Below are 6000 nucleotides of genomic sequence, written 5' to 3'. Positions count from 1 at the left end.
CTATTGATTGGGACACCATCAAATTGCCTACCTTTCTAACCACTCTTCCACTACCAAAGAAACAGAAAAGAAAACCCAAATCTACACCTCCCATAACCTCTAAGAAATTCACTCAAAAACAAAAGCCTAAGCCTAAGCCATCAATTTCTAAAGATGATTATGTTCACATCTGTGACATAAAAGAAATTTCAGACATTGAACTCTATCTGGATGAGCTGGAGGATGTAAGAGGAATAGCTGCTTACAGACAGCTACCAGAGAGATTAGTGTTCAGATACAAAGGAGTTGGGGAAAGAACATGGCCTCTCCACAGGATTCTGAATGAAGGCTACTCTACCTTGATTAGAGTCTTTTCAGCTATACAAAAGGATTCTGGCTTTACCAGAACTGCCAAGACTGAAATTCTCAACAAGATTGCCAATATAAGGAAAACTTGGAGGGAGCCCAATGCTTTACCCAGGACTTTACTCATTCAAGAAAGGGGAATTACAATTCACAAATCACCTCATTGGTTGATGGAATTTAGAGATGATAAAGGAGTCAGAAGATTTTTCAGACTTGAAGACCAACTCAAGATTGCCAGCAATGAAACTCTCAAGGAAATGCAATCTAAGTTGGATATCAGTGTTGAAGATGAAGCTGAATTCTTCAGACAACTCCAACTCCAAATTGAGGAAAATGACAAAGGGCTAGGAAAGAAAACCAGGGAACAAAGAAGAAAAAGATGATTTGCTCAGGCTAAAGGAGTATCCTTGGAAATACTGTAAATCTTCAATTTCCTCCTAGTACATACATTTTTGCAGCATTTTCAAATTTCTACTTAGTTTCAATTCATATATCTGTTAAGTGTTTTGTTATCATCAAGTTAACCCTGAATTTATGCCTACAATTCTTATAGACATAAATAGGGGGAGATTGTTAGGAATATATGTGCATTAGTTTGATGATATGTTTAACAAAACACTTAAGTAGAAATTCAGTGTCTGTAGCCTCAACGGATAAGACCACTTTGGCTATCCGTTGATGGTGTAGCTTTACTTAGAAATAAGTCTAGTGTTGTAGCATATTTCAGTCTCTGTATTTAAGATGTAATTCTTAGAAGTTGAGAGAAACTATGAGTCATGTTGACTACTAGAAGATATGCAGATAGGAAGGCCAATTGTAAATATTTTATGCCTTGTAATTTTGTATAAATGAAGTGGTATCAACGGATGACTTAAAGACCTTCAACGGATGAGAAGCTAAGCTTCAACGGATGTCTCTAAAGCTTCAACGGATAACATCCTTTAACGGATGAGTGCATCAACGGATGAAAGCTTCAACGGATGTTCTGTTGATTAACCGTTGATAAGTGGTAGTTGTACCTACAAACAGAGGCACGTGGGTGAACAAAGATAACTGAAATGTGGCAGCCTAATTTCAGGAACATCAGAAAAAGCAGCCGTTCTACTCTAGTATAAAGAGACATTAAGTCAACAAAGTACTGGAGTGAACTGGAGAAGAAACAAGTGGAGATCTTACTTTATTATTTTATATATCCTTGTCTTCACTTGTAAACTTGGTAATATATATAAACCAAGTAGTAGCTAGTAATTAGATAAGAATTTTTCCAGAGCTGTTTAGAAAAATCTTGAGAGAAAAATTATCTAGTTTGTACTAGGATGCAGCTGTGATCAAATTCTTAGATCACAGAATTTCTGAAATACCATCTCTGGTGGAACAACAAATCCACCAGAAAAGTTTTTAAAGGTTTATTGTGTTCTTTACATTTGTGTTTGAATATATATCTGTCTGTATCAGCTTAAAGCAATTCACACACTTGTTCATCTTGAACACACAGTCTTTATAAACTGCTCAAAACTTGAAAAAGTTTTGAGATTTACATTCAACCCCCCTTCTGTAAATCTCATTGTTAGTTCTCTAGAAATAACAATATTTGTATTCCGAAACATGTGTTTCGCGTATGTTTATGTTCCGAAATAGTGTTCGGCTACGCCTTCCTATTATTTTTAGCTTGTTAAAAATACTTTTTCAATTATAAGTGTTACATGCTAGATTGTTCACACCAATTTTTTTAGCCAACAGCTTCAATTTCCCCTTGCCAATATCTGTTTTTGTATAGGAAGGCTCACGAGTTACATGATTAAAATTGTAAACTAGGATTGCATCTTAGTCCTTTAAGTATTTAATTGCTTTTGTTATGAATATGAAAAGAGTAATATTAAACCATGTCATTGTGTGTAGGACGAATTTATATTCCAACTAAATTACTGGAAATCAAATTTAGGAACTGAAATGATATGAAAGAAGAGAGGCATTGCTTATTTGTAATAAGATCTGACAGTTGGCGACCTTACGTTGATCGACTTCTTTTAGCCATTGCTCTAGATACTTGTACCGATTCTTGAGCCGTGTTTTAAATGACAACCTTAAAAGTACTTTTTGCTTATCTTATCTCGCTTAACCGTTTTCGATGTCTTTTTTGTCTCGCGATCTTAAGTGATTTCGCAAAGGCACACAAAAAACTGGAACAAAGCTTTATGAATATTGTTCGCATGCTCTTATATGACATTGGAAGTGCTGATACATTCCATGACACTTTCATCGATTGATTGTGAATCTAATATCAACATAATTAGAGCAAAACTCAGAAATCCAAGATCAATGTACTTGGGTGATCAGAAAGGTGACACCTCATATTTAGGTGGACATTGGGAGAACGGTTATAATGATCCCGAGTTAGACGATGATGACCTCTATAATAGTTGGCTAGGATTTGGTGGTGAGGTTAATATTACAGAAACACTGACAAAAAAAGTGCCACAATTGTTGCACCATTTGCTTCTAAATACCAAGGTGCACAAGATCAATTTTGTTGGATAAAGATATTTGGTTCTGAAGTTCCATAAGTGGAAGAAGGGAGTTTCCGATTCCTGTCTCCAAAAGCATGAAGTGGCAACTACCATTGTTAGATAATTGAAGAAAGAGCGGATGATGAGATGATATCAATGAGATAAAAATTTCAAAGAAATTCAAAAAGTAACCATCATTGTTAAAGAAATTGAAAAAAGAGTGGATGATGAGAAGTTATGAGATAAGAATTTCGATACACCATCCACTATTATGTATACGTTTTTGCATTTAAAGGTTAAACGTTTCTTGGTGATTCCATTCATTCAATGAATATCCAATATGATACAGTTCTCGTGGACAGTAGCACCGCGTCAACTCTAGACAACATAAACACACATAAACAAGATATTCATGTAACCATACTATCAAAATTTTGCAGGTAGTTAAAGGCTTTTACTTGAAATTTTTATTCCATTAAAATATAATTTGTTCAAGGTATGCTTCTTAAGTATACATTTTTAAACTATTATTTTAAACCATCTTAGCTATTTTGTTCGTGTACATATTTATTGCTTTTGAAAAAATAGAGTTATTAAATGTATTAATTTGGATGCTCAGTAAAAGACTATCATTTAAAGTTAGAATCTCTTATGTAATGGAAAACCTAATTTAAATGTAAAAATAAACATGCGAATGGAAAGGAATCATGAGAGTGAATTTGTCAGCAGAGGTGTAACACCGAGTGTTAGCTATAGGCCCAGTGTAACACCCCCAGATCCGGGGTCGGGGATCCGAGTCGTCACGGTCTTTCTTTCCACAATATCACTTCACTTAATTAATAAATAACCTTATGCTGTGACCCCACACTAACACACACCACAACCCGTTATAGTCTCAGAGATGAAATTTAAATAAGTACAAGTCTTTGAATCCACAATTTAAAAGTTATTACAACCCAAAATGATTACTTGATAAATTTACAGTTAATTGCCATTATCTGCCACAAGTTATAATTATACATAATTGATTCTCAAAAGTAGATGGTCTGATCTACAATATATCTACCTCTGCAGCTATAGCAGCTACAACATCAACGGGAAGACACAGGACGCTTCCCACGCGCTTACGCTGGGTCTGCTGGAGTCTGGCCATCTTTCCTAACTGTTGTTGTGTGATGAAGAAATAAAGCAAGGGTGAGCAGCAAGCCCACCAAAATAATATGTATAATGATTTACAATATATGAGCCTACTCATAATACTCATGAAAGTCTTGGTCAAAAGAAATGAACCAAGTTTGATATCTTAATGCGATAAAGTCGCAAAATATTCAGTATATATACATATATACTTTTCAAAATATTGGAAGTCCTCTTCCAAGCATAATACACACAGAATTCCAGTGTATAACTGTATAAAAATATCGTTGCAAGGTGATCTCATATATCTAACCTTGTCTCACGTTTTTCTGAAAATCTTTGTCATGCATAAGATAATCATTTACTAGATATAAGTTTAAAAGATGAAGTTACAAAATACTCCAATATACTTATATCTTTTCCAAATACTACTTGAACTACCACCATTCAAGTTATAATTAGTTTTAAGAAAAACATCCCATAGATGAGACCACAAGTTAAGACTTGAATAGATTCAATCTTTGAAATATTATTGAATGAAAAAGTTATGAGATACTTTATTTAGTCCCGATATATATATATCAACATATATATATCTCTAAAACATTTCCTGGAACCTCTGTTATGTAAAGTATGAACAGAGTTGCAATATCCAATGAATTTGGAAGGAAAAGAAAACCTTTGGCATAAACCAGATATCTTGCTGATCAGGCAAAGATACCCATAAGTAACCTTTTCTACTAGTAGATGGACGAATTCCCCACTGGTCATCACCCTGGCCGCATTAGGACCTATGTTGGACTGCCACTCAGCCACTTATGCATTTGATGGACTCCCACTGAGCCACTTACACTATCATGGACGCCCACTGAGCCCATGTTGCTTATGCCGACTCAATAGATTTACTTACTTCCCGAACGTTGGGTAAGTAATCAATTCATTTACCAAAACTGCAACCTTGTTGCGAAAATACACCACAGAGCCGGATCCCTCAGGTTTTGAATGAGTATTTAAATCCCCTTTAAAGGAAGATCTTAAATATAAAAATGAGTTTTGGGATCCGCTCTAACTTTTAAAAATCATTTTGAAGACTCGAAAACACTTTAAAGAGTGTTTGGAGTAAAGCTGATTTAATGAAGTAAATCAGTCCCCAGAATATTTAGAAAATGACTGAATATTATTATTTAAATAATATTCCCATAAAGAATAATCTTTTATAAAAATAATTGAAGTAGAAGTTTTAAAACTTATACTTGAAACGAGTATTAAATAACCAAAGATATACTTATATGAAAGTATTATCTTTATTTGAATAATCGAAAATAAGTTTGATTATTAACACCTTATTCTTTAATAAAATAAAGAATATATTTCAGCAAATAATCGGAGTCATAGATCCTCAAATGAATATTCAAATAATATTCAATAAATAAAATAAGCTGAGTCATAAGCCCTCGAATGAATATTCGAAATAATATTCAATAAATAAATAAGCTGAGTCATAAGCTCTCGAATGAATATTCGAAATAATATTCAATAAATAAATAAGCTGAGTCATAAGCCCTCGAATGAATATTCGAAATAATATTCATTAAATAATAAGCTGAGTCATAATACCTCGAATGAATATTATAAATAATATTCATTAAATAAATAAGCTGAGTCATAAGCCCTCGAATGAATATTATAAATAATATTCATTAAATAAATAAGCTGAGTCATAAGCCCTCGAATGAATATTATAAATAATATTCATTAAATAAAATAAAGGAGTCATACATCCTCAAATGAATATCCAAGTAATATTCAATAAATAATATAAATGAGTCATACGCCTTCGAATAATATTCGAAATAATATTCAATAATAAAATAAAGTTAAAGTTATCGAATAAACCTTATTCGATTAATAGTTTTGAAAACTATGACCATATATATGTATATATATAAATATATATATATATCCATATCCATATATATACAAAATCTACTCGGGATCCTCGACTCCCGGT

The sequence above is a fragment of the Apium graveolens genome, chromosome 4, assembly GCF_009905375.1.
Source record: "Apium graveolens cultivar Ventura chromosome 4, ASM990537v1, whole genome shotgun sequence".
NCBI classification, from domain to species: Eukaryota; Viridiplantae; Streptophyta; class Magnoliopsida; order Apiales; family Apiaceae; genus Apium; species Apium graveolens.
The sequence above is the reverse complement of the archived record's forward strand: the minus strand, read 5'-3'. Positions refer to the sequence as shown.